The following is a 13,842-nucleotide window of genomic DNA, read 5'->3' as shown; positions in this document are numbered from 1 at the left end:
GAGACACGGGTCCGGCACCACACCACTATATGGGTAAGCATTCTTTATAAGTACTGCCATATACTAAATAGCTGCCACTGTTGCTTCCCATACTAACCATGAGCACTACGTACTTTACATTTCTATGATATTTTGCTGGTACACCTGTGTCTGACCTGATCCCTCCCTATATACTTGTTTGTCTTATTAATGTTGTATGTTATCAATTGATTATTTAATAAAGTTATATACATTTTTACGGAATGAGGGACTGAGTACTTCGGTTTTTTTCTCTGGGTATAACTGCTTATGCTGCTGCAGCAGATGTGGATGAAGCAGCATCTTTACCTAGGGACAGCTCAGAAATCACTAGTTCTTCCTTTTCATCGTTATTAAACTTTATGTATACTGTTGGACCCAAAGCGTAACGTGTGGTGCATCCAGAGGATGTCGCTTCAGCATGGAGAGCAGCCGTGTAACAGAGGTAACCAACTGTGACCTAGGGCTGGGACTAGAACTGTCTTTTGATTTGCAAGGGGCTGGGGTGCTCACTGACTGTGACCTAGTGGACTCGCCCATGACTACCACCCTGTGCCACCTTGTTACACATGCACAGCAAAGTGTTGACATCCCGTGTGTGCTCCAGCGTGATGACGTTACCATGTTAGGTCACTGGCGGTGTGATTATTACAGAAGTGGCAGACTCGCCTTGATACAGATTTAGGTGAGTATATGATATTTATTTTCTATTTTGATAGTACTTGTAGGGGGACTTGGTGGACATAATACTATGTGAAGATCACATGATGTGTGTGTGCATTATACTGAGTGGCGAATAATGAGGTCCTATCATACTCTAAGTGGGGGGCTGTGCGACCATTATGCTGTATGTGGGGTATTATTACATCAACCCAATGATCCAATGTTACTATGTGCTTGCCCAATACTATAAATCCGTCCGTATCACACAGCGCTAAACCATAGCCGTGAAACAGAAAAAGCACAGATGTCTTACTTTCTCAAATAAAATCATTCTTTATTTAAATAATTAAAAAATATACATTAAACAATAATACAATAACCTTAAACCTCAAATGTAAGGGACTGCTCTGGTACTCATCTCATTATACACACAATGCATTTTACAGCCAAATAACATGATGGAAGCCAAATTCGTCTTGTGACAACCTATAATAGCCAATGGGCTGAGTTGCGAGACATAGTTAATAGACATTGGCCGATTTTGCTTTCCGATGCAACACTTAGGAAATGTCTGCCACCTTTACCACTTATCACAGCCCGAAGATCGAAAAATGTAAAAGATTTGTTGGTGCATAGTCACTATGAACCATTGAAAAAGAAAAGTAATACCTGGTTGGAGACAACGGGATGCTTTCCATGTGGACATTGTAAGAGCTGTGCAAACATTATGAAGACTAAAGAATTCACAAATGCGAATGGCAATCGCACATATGATATCAGACACTTTATTACATGCTCCACGAGAGGAGTGCACAATGCCCTTGTGGGAAGATTTATATTGGGCTGACAACCCGGGAGCTACGCATAAGGGTGCGTGAACATGTCAGGGATATTGACAAAGCCCTGACATGTGAAGATCCTTCTGAGCTTAAAACAATACCTAGGCATTTCATACGAACTGTTGAAAAAATGGACCGATGCTGCTAATGTGTGTTCTTTGACTTTACTTACTGTGTCACAAATTGAAGTTCTAGAGAAAGGACTGACTTTTTCTCCTTCCTATTCCCTAGACCCGTTTCTAGCCACAAAAGACATACATCTGTTTGCTCGCAAAATATTACTTAAAAAATTCCATCATAAAAATGTTTCATCGGATGGCATTAATGTTATAGAAGAACAGGAAGCTTTGGAGGCTTTAATTTCTTTGGCTGAGGAAAATGAGAATTCCCCTGAGGTAAGCAATTTTCCATGTGGGTTGTTTAAGAAAACTAAAAAATTCCCCCCACTGAATGCTTGCCCAGCAGTGGAGTTCTTCACGAAAATGGTATCAAGAGATATTGAGAAGTTGTCAACTAATAAACACAAAAAATTTAATTTGACATTTAATCAACAAAAAGCCCTCAAGGAAATGCAGGGATGGGATGATGTGGTGTTCAAGGCGGCGGATAAGAGTGGCAACCTGGTGATTTGGCCTAATAAGCTATATGAAACTCAAGCTTACAAATTGCTTAATGATATTAATTGTTATCGCAGGTTGCCATCCAGTCCGCTTCCTGGATACCAAGCCGAACTCATTGCAATTCTGGAAGAGGCTGTATGTGAGGGTACGATTCCAAGGCAAATGTTGGAAGCGGTGAGTAAATTGGAACCTAAACTTCCTACTTTTTACATTATCCCTAAGATCCATAAGGACCCAGCCAATCCCCCTGGAAGACCTATAGTGGCAGGTAATGATGGACTGAGTGAAATCATCTGTGACACTCTTGACTTTTTCCTAAAACCACTGGTGGCTAGCTTACCTTCTTATATTAGGGACACCACGTCTGCTCTCCAAAGATTAGATAACATGCATTTGGCCGAAAATATGATAATGGTCACAGCAGACGTGGAGTCCCTTTATACATCAATTAGACACAAAGATGGCATAGCAGCAGCCAGTTGGTTTCTTAGGACAAGTAGCTTGGATGCACGGTTGGTGGACTTGTTAATTTGTCTTTTAGAATTCATTTTGACTCACAACAGCTTTATATTTAATAAAAAAATCTACCTGCAAAAACAAGGGACCGCTATGGGGGCCTCTTGTGCGCCCTCATATGCGAACCTATTCCTAGGTGCCTGGGGAAAGGGAGATCTTTTCCAGTAGTCCTGTCTTGGGTACGGAGAACATACATCATTGGATGAGATATATTGATGATGTATGGTTCATCTGGGAAGGCCCAAGACAGGACCTGGATTTGATGATGGATCGGTTGAATTCCAACAACCTGAATATCAAATTGACATATAAGGCTGGAAGGGAGCTTGAATATCAAAATAAGAACTGCTCCTAGTGGAAATTTGTCCACTGAAGTTTACAGGAAACCAACCGCAACTAATACGTTGCTACATGCTACATCGTCACACCCTAGGTCCACCATCAGAGGTATACCGATGGGACAATTCCTAAGACTAAAAAGGATTTGCTCGGATGATTATTTGTTTGAAGAACAAGCTAAAATTATGAAACAGAGATTTAGTGATAGAGGGTATAACAAAAAAATGATAAGGGATAGCTACCATCGAGCTAAGTATACCACCAGAAATGAACTACTCTACAGAAACAAACCAAAAAAGGTTGATGATGGAAGCCAAATTCGTCTTGTGACAACCTATAATAGCCAATGGGCTGAGTTGCGAGACATAGTTAATAGACATTGGCCGATTTTGCTTTCCGATGCAACACTTAGGAAATGTCTGCCACCTTTACCACTTATCACAGCCCGAAGATCGAAAAATCTAAAAGATTTGTTGGTGCATAGTCACTATGAACCATTGAAAAAGAAAAGTAATACATGGTTGGAGACAACGGGATGCTTTCCATGTGGACATTGTAAGAGCTGTGCAAACATTATGAAGACTAAAGAATTCACAAATGCGAATGGCAATCGCACATATGATATCAGACACTTTATTACATGCTCCACGAGAGGAGTGGTATATAGTGCACAATGCCCTTGTGGGAAGATTTATATTGGGCTGACAACCCGGGAGCTATGCATAAGGGTGCGTGAACATGTCAGGGATATTGACAAAGCCCTGACATGTGAAGATCCTTCTGAGCTTAAAACAATACCTAGGCATTTCTTCCAAAGCCATAATAGCAATTCTAGTCTTCTTAAAGTGAAGGGCATTGATGTTATCAAAATGGGTCCAAGAGGTGGAGATTTAGCCAAAAATTTGGCTAAATTGGAATGTAAGTGGATTTTTAGGTTGGGAACGATAGCCCCAGCTGGACTCAACGAGAGTTTTGGATTTAGTGCTTTTCTGTAATACATTTATATTGCCTTATCAATAGTTTTTAGGGGTAGAGGGTTTGGTTTTTTAATTATTAATATTCCATTTTTATTGTTTTCTAGTATTCTAGTATTCTTAGGATTTTTCTCTTTATCTGCCCTTGTATGACCTGGAGTCTACACTCAAGAATGCTATCAACAGCATATAAAAAAATATTGAAGAATGTCAAGAATTCTGTTTTTTGGTGCTAATGTTATTACTTTCACATAGGATTAATATATGATGGTAACTAAGTTAGGTTCACATTGTATTTATTTATCTAATTTTGTATAGTTGTAGCACATAATATGATGGACTATCACATTTTGTATGAAGGTTGCTAATTATGTATATGTGTTGTCACTTTTTACTCATGCACTTTATATCAGTGATCTTATATGTATGAGGTCATATTATTTATTAATATCTACCTCAATAATAATTTTATAAAAAAAATGTTTTTATTTAAAATTGCAGGTTAAAGCAAGCACTAGTCACTTTAGTTTATTTAGCAATACACTATTGGAGGGAGCACAAATAAAAATTAAATAGGCTGCTGGTGAGAAACCGTATAAATGTGTCCTCACCGGCAACAAAGCACTAGATACAGTTATTCTATAGTCTATTTTCTTTAATTCGTTAATAAAGTATTTTAAACAGATCTGTTGAGCCTTTGCCTTGATAGTGCGCTCTGCTTCGGGTCTCCCTAGCCATAGACTCGGATCTCCTCGGTCGTCTAGAACAGCTGACGAGCACGCGAGCCGTTACTATGGCAGCGTCTCTGTTTACCTGTACGTAGACCGAGGGTAATGAGTCACTTCCGGATGCCGGGGGAACGATGCGGCGCGCCGAATGCACTCTTGGTAAACAAGGCTCACATGATCGGCAATCCTGGCAGACGATTGGCTAAGGGGCAGCATAAGAAACTGGCTTTCCCTCTTCCCCGACACGCCCCCTGAGGAAGTTTGGCGACGAAACGCGCGTCGGGGTAGAGGGACTGGCGGACTCATCTCACACTCTGTAAGTATAATGCCCAACTTATCGTCCCTATTTCAGCAACATGAGATGAAGTGCTTTGGATGGTAGGCTATGATTGTTCAAGCCCAGAAGCAGTCAGGTTGCGGGATGGGAGCTTTTTTGAAGCAGACCTAGGTAGTTGCTAACCTGGTGTGATTATTATATGGTGGGGATTTTGACACCACGTGTATACTTAAATGGTTGTGCACATTCTAGTGCTTTGCTTCTGATAATGTTATTTGGCTGTAAAATGCATTGTGTGTATAATGAGATGAGTACCAGAGCAGTCCCTTACATTTGAGGTTTAAGGTTATTGCATTATTGTTTAATGTATATTTTTTAATTATTTAAATAAAGAATGATTTTATTTGAGAAAGTAAGACATCTGTGCTTTTTCTGTTTCACGGCTATGGTTTAGCGCTGTGTGATACGGACAGATTTATAATGTGGGGTATTATGCTGTGTGTGGAGTGTTATGCTGGACATATTGTGTGGGTGAGCTGTGGGACCATCATGCTTTGTGTGGGGCATCATGCTGTCTGTGTGTGGGGGGATCGTGGTGTGAGGGGATTGTGCTGTGTGTGTAGGGATCGTGCTGTGTATTTGGGTGATATCATGCTGTGTGTGCGGAGCTATGGAGGATTTTACTATGTGTAATGAGGATCATGCTGTGTGTGGGGGATCACGTTGTGTAGGGAACTGTGGAAGACCATATTGTGTAGGGAGCTGTCTGGGCAATATGCTATATGTGGGGTTTGTGGGTATGATCATACTGTATGTAGGATGCAATGGGGATCATACTGTGTGGGGAACCGTGAGGGCATTATACTATGTGTGGGAGGTTGTGGGGGATCATACTGTGTTTGGTGGGTTAAACTGTGTGTAGGAGATCATATGGTTTGTGTTGCCTGTGGGGGACCATACTGTGTGGAGGCTTTGGAGACCATCATTTTGTGTAGGGGGCTGTGTGTAATTTTTTTTATTTTCCAACACACTCTTACTTTATTGTCAGCAAACTTAGGGGACTTTATGCAATGAAGAATTAGAGGCCATTAATACAGTAGGTGGGGGATATTAAGGAGACACTATTACCATATGTTGGGAGATTTAGGGGACATTATTACTGTATGTCAGAAGGACTCAGTTGGGAACTTAAGAGACATATTTACATTATAGGGGTACTCAGTGGATTGTAACCATCAAAGGGGCACACGAGGTGTTATTACATCCTAGGCCACTCACAGAGGGCTTTAACATTTTCTTTGCGCAATTTTAGTTTCAACAAGTTTTTATTTTCAAGATAAATCCAGAAAGCTTTACAACAAAATCCCACGCAGGGGAATATACTTGAATATTATCAAAATCCAGAATAACTTTCATGGTATTTAAACAATACAAATAAACACATAGACAAAGACAGGTAAATGGAAAGAACAAGAAGGAAGGGGGGGGGGGCGAGGGGAATAAGAGATCCGTAACTGCATCATAGTGGTACCAATCAAACAATCAATGGTCAGGTATAAGGAGCGAGTCCAATAGAAACCATCGGATATTAGATTAGCCTCATAGAGATAATGTTAAAACTTGATCAAGATTACTGTTAGGATTCCTTTCAATCCACGGTCTCCACACTTTATAATATGACTCCCAGGAGTCCTCTCTTGTAGCTTGTATTCGTTCACATAGCATGATAGTGTTCATCTTGTCAATTACTGGGGAGAGAGATAGGGTAGCTGTTTTCCATTTCGCTGCAATGTGCAGCTTAGCAGCAAGAAATAGTTGATTAACTAAATTATGGAGCTTGTTGGAGAAGCCCGGGTATCTGGCCCCCAGTAGGAACACTGTTACTTCTAACTGGATCGCCCCACCATACAGCTCCTCTACAATAGATTTTATTTTTGACCAAAAGGCGGACACGACCGGGCAATCCCACCACGTATGCCTCAGATCTCCCAGAGCACCACACCCTCTGAAACACCGATCCGATATGTTTGAGAAGATAGCATGTAGCTTGCTCGGGACTAGATATGTTCTATGTAGAAGTTTGATAGACGTCTCAACTATAGAAGTCTGGAGACTGCCCTTAGTGAGGGAGCAACAACATTTTTGCCAATCTAATGGGGACATTATCTTATTGAAGTCATTTTCCCACTGTATCATATATTTAAGTTTTACATCTTCTGGTATTGCATTTAGGTTCGAATAAATTAAAGAGATAGCTCTCCCGCCCAGTGGGTCACTTAAGAATATTTGTTCATAACCCGATGGGCGGTGGGTGGTACCATGTCCCAGTATCTGTTCAGCGAAATGGAAAATTTGGATGATACGCAATATTTCAGAGCTTGGTGGAGAGTATTTTTGGATGAACTCTTGCTTGGGGAGTAGAGTGTTGAATGGTGAGGTAAGCTGTTTAAGGGTAATTAAACCCCTAGATGTCCACCAACTGAAAGGGCGAGGATCCAACCCTGGGAAGAAAGCTGGATTGTGAAAAATATGTGTCATTAAGGAGGACCTGGATTGTAGGGAGTGTTTAAATCTCTCCTTCCTCCACAGCATCAGGGAGTGTGCTGTAAAAGGGGCTGACTTATGGATCCCTTTCGGGAGTCTCTGCAACGTCCACATAAGGCCAGGAAGGGTGAATGGGGATAGGAGGTGAGATTCGAGATTCACCCATCTGGGAGTGCTGTGTTTGTCCGCATTAGCACTTATTAGCTGGGCTAGTTGGGCCGCTCTATAATATAAGATGAAGTTGGGTTGGGACAGACCTCCCCGTCTTCTCTTTGCGCAATTTTAATATTTACAGGGCACAACGGGGTAAGTTTATTAATTATATAGCAAAATGATGCTCATTATTTTGTTGGGCACTAAAAGCAATAAAATTATGTCACACCACAGGATCAGAAATAATGCCAAATACGGCAGCAGTGGCTCAGCATTGATGTATCAGTAGGATGGAGAATTAGTGCAGGTTGGGAATAGATGAGTGCAGTGCTGGAAATGTAAGAAGTAAAATATGTATGTATTGTAAACTCTGCAGAGAAGTCTTGGCTAAAGAAGTTATATCGGTGTCATGCACAGTGTGGGAAAGACTAACAGCAACACGAAGGGATGAGGGGAAGGAAGCCCAGACACTAGAGAAAGGGTGAGTTGAGACCCTTAGGCAGAACTAATAACACCCTACCTGCCCTACCATCCCTAAATTGGTTCCTCACCAATCGCTGTGCAGGAAACCTAAGCCCTGTATCTCCCTAGAGCTAAGTTCAGGATAAGGAGGGGGTGAGATGCCACTAGTCAGTCCCCACTGTAAACTAAAGACAAAAAGGTAGACAGACTATGGGAATGAACTTAGCTTGAGCAGAGTCAGAGAGGTAACACCAAACGTCCTCAAACAGCTCCAGAGAGGAAGTTAGCCGACTTTTATAGCTCCAAGCCTTCACAAGGGAAAAATGTGAATATCATCGGTGACTCGCTGCAGCAGACTGGGGATTTATAAACACCCAGGTACAGGTGTGTCAACTAGAGCCAGAGGGAGGTTGCTGCTGGGTCCAAGAGTCAGAATAATTAAGGAGGCGTATGTAATGCCAAACGTAGAGACTTTCTGCAGCCAGATGCAGAACAACAGTCTGTTGCATCTGACACACCCGTGACAGTACCCCCCATTCTACAAGTGGCATCCGGACACTCAGGATCAGGTTTCTCAGGATAAGAGGTGTGGAATGAACGAACCAGCCTGGGGGCATTCACCTTTGAAGCTGAAACCCACATCCTTTCCTCTGGACCATAACCCTTCTGGTGCAACAAGTACGGTAGGGAATGACGTTGGAGACGAGAATTTACAATCCTCAAAACCTAGAACTCCAGATTACCATCAACCAATATTGGGGATGGTCGTAGGGTTGAGGACTCAAGAGGTTCCACATATTTATTGAACAGAGACCTGTGAAAGACATTGTGAATCTTAAAGGCCTGAGGTAGCTCAAGACAAAACGCTGCTGGGTTAATGACAGCGGTTATTTTATATGGTCCAAAAAATCTAGGTTCCAACTTCCAGGAAGAAACCTTCAACCTGATATTCCTGGTAGACAAGCACACAAAGTCATTCACATTCATGTCCGGACCTGGCAAGCGCTTTCTGTCAGCCATACGTTTGTACCTGTCTCCCATGATCTTCAAATTACTCAACACCCCACCACCTCCACACTGAGACCGACAAATCAAAACGTTCCTCTTTAGGAACTCCCGAAGCACCTCCCCGCTAAAAGTACTAAACTGTGGATGGTAACCGTATGCACCAAAAAACAGTGACCTGCCGGTAGACTCTTGACGATGATTGTTTATAGCAAATTATGCCAGCAGTAAGTAGGATGCCCAATCCTCCTCATTTTCGGAGACAAAACACCTGAGGTAAGTCTTCACATTCTGATTAACGTAATATTAAACACACAGTTATACCACCAATATAGGGAATACAATACTCTCTTGTCTTGGTGCTCTCTGGTGATCCATATTAAGGTGTCTGGGTTGTTATTCTGATTAACGTGTGCGGTCTGTCCATTCGACTGGGGATGGAAGGCAGAGGAAAAGGACAGCTGCATCCACAATCAAGAACAGAACACCCTCCAGAACTTGGAAACAAACTGGGTCCCCCAATCTCACACCACATCGGAGGGAACCCCTTGAAGCTTCACAATCTCATTTATAAACACCTGAGCAAGAGTCTTGGCATTCGGGAGTGCCGGTAATGCAATGAATTGAATCATTTAAGTGAACCTATCTACAACCACCAAAACCACAGTTTTGTCTGCAGATACCAGTTGGTCAGTAATAAAATCCATAAACAAGTGTGTCCAAGGCCTGATAGGAATAGGTAAAGGAAGAAGAGTAGCAGACGGATGGGTATGTGATACTTTAGAACACGCTCAGATACTATAAGCAGATACGTGTTCAATCACATCCCAATGCAACCCCAGCCACCAAAAACGACGAGAAGTGAGGTTTGCAGTTGCCTTACCACCTGGATGACCAGAAAGCAAAGAGTTGTGATGTTCCTTAATTACTTTGTGGCGCAACACCTCACCCTCCAGCTCAGGGTACAATGTCAAAATGACTAACCCCTTCTGCAAAATCGGGGCAGGGTTCTCATGGTCACCACTACCATGGAAACTCCAGGACAAAGCATCAGCCTTGAAATTTTTGACCCCTGGAAGGAAAGTGACAACAAAATTGAACCCAGCAAAAAACAGGGACTATGTAGCTTACCTAGGGTTGAGACGTTTAGCCAATTGAAGATATGAGCGGTTTTTATGGTAAGTAATAGCAGTAATAGGATGAACAGACCCTTTCCAACCAATGTCGCCATTCTTCAATTGCCAATTTAATCGCCAAAAGCTCCCAGTTACCCACGTCACAATTTCTCTTATCTGAAGACAATTTTTTCTAAAAGAAAGCACATGGACAATATTTACCAGGGGACGGACCCTGAGACAACACAGCCCCAACCCCCACCTCTGGCCCATCAACCTCCACAACAAAGGGTTGGAAAACATTGGGTTGGCAAAAGAGCTCTTTAGGGAGGAAAAAGCCTGCAGGGTGACATCTGAACATTTGGAAAAATCAGGCCCCATTCTTGACCTAAGCCTTGTATCTCCCTAGAGCTAGGCCCTGGATAGGGAGTGCATGAGCACTTGTCAATCCCCACTGTAAACTAAAGACAAAAAGGTAGACAGACAAGGGGAATGAACTTAGCTTGAGCAGACTCGGAGAGGTAGCACCAAACATCCACAAACAGCTCCAGAAATAAAGTTAGCCATCTGCTATAGCTCCAAGACTGAAAAGGGAACAATGTGACTATCATCGGCGACTCTCTGCAGCAGACTGGGGATTTATAAACTCCCAGGTCCAGGTGTGTCCACTAGAGCCGGAAGGAGGTTGCTGCTGGGTCCAAGATTCAGAAGGATTAAGGAGGCGTTTGTAATGCCAAACGCAGAGACCTCCTGCAGCCAGATGCAGAGGGACAGTCTGTTGCATCTGACATACCCATCACAGTCAGTCTGGGCAAGCTGGAAAAAAGTGAATGACTCCATCAGAAAGAACATCATATGTAAGTGACTACATATAACTCTACTGCTATACACAACTGGTATCTACCACGGTACGTCACCTTATGGTGGTAATATCAGTTCTTGCATTTGTATTGCTTTTTTTTTCATTTTTTTTTGCTACAACATGGTCATCTGCTGAGGTTACCCTTTACTCATTAAGAAAGGGTACGCCACCATCATAAACATGGTTACTATGTTAGGGGCCCACTCAGATCTTTTTCGTTCCACCCCTCCCTCCGTGTTAAACGCCTAGATCCACCACTGTGTCTCTACTCATTAAAAAATGTATCACAGCATAAAGTGCAAAAATATTGTGTAACATAGTTATTAAGGTTGAGGGAAGACTTTAAGTCCATCTAGTTCAACCCATAGCTTAACCTAACATGCTCTAGCATGTTGATCCAGAGGAAGGAAAAAAAAAAACGTGGCAAAGAGTAAGCTCCACATTGGGGAAAAAAATTCCTTCCCGACTCCACATACGGCAATCAGACTAGTTCCCTGGATCAACACCCTATCAAGGAATCTAGTGTATATACCCTGTAACATTATACATTTCAAGAAAGGTATCCAGTCCCCTCTTAAATTTTAGTAATGAATCACTCATTACAACATCATACGGCTGAGAGTTCCATAGTATCACTGCTCTTACAGTAAAGAATCCACGTCTGTTATTATGCTAAAATCTTCTATCCTCTAGATGTAGAGGATGCCCCTTGTCCCTGTCTCAGGTCTATGATTAAAAAGATCATCAGAAAGGTCTTTGTACTGTCCCCTCATATATTTATACATTAAAATAAGATCACCCCTTAGCCTTCGGTTTTCCAAACTAAATAGCCCCAAGTGTAATAACCTATCTTGGTATTGCAGACCCCCCAGTCCTCTAATAACCTTGGTCGCTCTTCTCTGCACCCACTCTAGTTCAGCTATGTCTTTCAGCTATGTGTGACAAAGCATAATACCTTATCAATAACAAAAATAATGTAAGATCCAACATCAGGCAATAAAATGTAGTAGTCCAAAGATTAACTATATAGACCAAAGTGAGCCTAGGGGTTAAGGAGTCTGTAGGTTCCACACAAGTATCGACATGCCACTTGTGGCTTCACCCTCTCAATACAAAGAAATCCTTGGCATCTATACTATTGTCATTTTTCTGGGACACTTATTCCAGTCTTGCCCTGTAACTGTAATGGATTGTTTGTTATTTGTAAGAGAAATCGTTGCAGCTATTGCCAGCATAAATCATATTTGCACGTTTAAGGAATTGGCTATCCTTTCGCTCATGCAGTTTCCTTCTCTCTAGGCATTTTCCCTGTCTGAAGCATTCTTCAATCACAGCTTGTGTCATTCCCTAAGGGCTGCGAGGAGGGAGGAAAAAAAGCATAGACTTCACAATGTTGTATGCATGTGAGGAATAAGGGGGCTGGCAGGAAGCATGCTGACAGGGAGAGCAGGCATGTTTGCATTGAGAGGAGAGGAACACAATATTGGGAGAGACAAGCTCTGAGGAAGCCACTAAATTTGGACTTTCCCAGGATAAAACTTGGCGACAGCACCCAGGAAACTGGTCATACCGGAGAACACAGTGAGTACAGTGGTTTCTCTGTTAACCCCTATTGGTCCCAGTTCTCAACATTTGAGTTATCTGTGTGTCTACTATGCTGAAGGCTACCCAATCTTGCAAGGGCATCACTGGAATCCTGCTTAACGTTGTGCCTTGCTGGTTCTGTCACCTTCAGTGTCATGGATACAAACCCGTCATGGTGCCTTCCAATCGTTTAATTAGTAGACAATTTAATTTTAGCTTTCCGACAACAGTATTCAACCAGCCAAATGATTTTACGAGCTTCCCTTCAGACTCATAGCTATATTACTGCTCTCTGATATCTGGGGCAAAACATCACTGGATTTCTCAAAAAGGAATGTTCCTGTATATAGAAATGACATAACACTAATTAAACGGGTGAGAAGAAATTTTACAATATGATGTTACACAATCACTGAAGGCATTGTAGATGGTTCAGTATAGTTACACAAGACCTAGAAACCTGTGAGTTTTATGCCATAGTAATGACTATTTTCCTTGGGGAATAAAAAACCCTATAATTTTTCCGCACATTTAATTTGCAATGGTCTATAGAACGTTTCCCCTTAATAGGTGGTTAGGGAGAAAGCAGTAATAACATCTAGACAGCAGGCTATCCTGAATAAAGACCTAGGATTAAGCATGGTTTGATGTTTTAGTCGGTAGGATGAAAGCAGATTAGAGGAGCCCAAGCTGTTCTTGGCATCACTATCTCCCTGTGAGTGAATGCCATTAACACCTACACTTTGTTGTGGCGGCTGTGACTTGTTCTTGAACCCTTCCTGTTATTGTCACTTTCAAAAAGATTTCTTATGGAAGTTTTTAGTTTTAACTATACAGTAGAAATGAAAAAAAGGGTCAGGTTTGAGGAGAGTATAGGTACCATACAGGAAAAAAAAAATCAGATTTAGGAGATATGTCTCTTTACGTTTCTCTGGATTGACTTGCATGTGTTCTTGTGCACGCGTTAAACTTAACCCTACTTGTACTCGGCTTGTCAGTTTTCCATTTACAGAATGCTTTTTTAACCAAAGCGATTTGTACACAATGCCAAAATCACAACGTCAAAATCAGCTAGTGAAGAAGGAAAAAATAAGCATTTCCAAAGGGGTGATTGTTATCTCTACAACTCGAAAGTGATCACAA

The 13,842-nt window shown here is 41.8% G+C and overlaps 1 protein-coding gene across 7 annotated transcripts in view; it reads left to right on the top strand.

Moving 5' to 3' along the window:
* KLHDC8A (kelch domain containing 8A) overlaps positions 1 to 13,842 on the top strand; it is a 501,637-nt gene that overhangs the window by 391,817 nt on the left and 95,978 nt on the right. For 4 of the 7 annotated variants that reach the window (XM_077295111.1, XM_077295112.1, XM_077295110.1 and 1 more), the window contains exon 1: positions 12,453 to 12,696. The exons of 1 other annotated variant lie outside the window; for it this stretch is intronic. The gene's annotated coding sequence lies outside the window, so the exon portion shown is untranslated. Of the gene's footprint in view, positions 1 to 12,421; positions 12,697 to 13,842 lie in introns of those variants that run through there. 2 more of the 7 variants (XM_077295113.1, XM_077295114.1) reach the window with 2 other exon arrangements.

The sequence above is a fragment of the Ranitomeya variabilis genome, chromosome 3 (genome assembly GCF_051348905.1).
Source record: "Ranitomeya variabilis isolate aRanVar5 chromosome 3, aRanVar5.hap1, whole genome shotgun sequence".
Classification (NCBI taxonomy): domain Eukaryota; kingdom Metazoa; phylum Chordata; class Amphibia; order Anura; family Dendrobatidae; genus Ranitomeya; species Ranitomeya variabilis.
The sequence above is the reverse complement of the archived record's forward strand: the minus strand, read 5'-3'. Positions and strand labels throughout refer to the sequence as shown.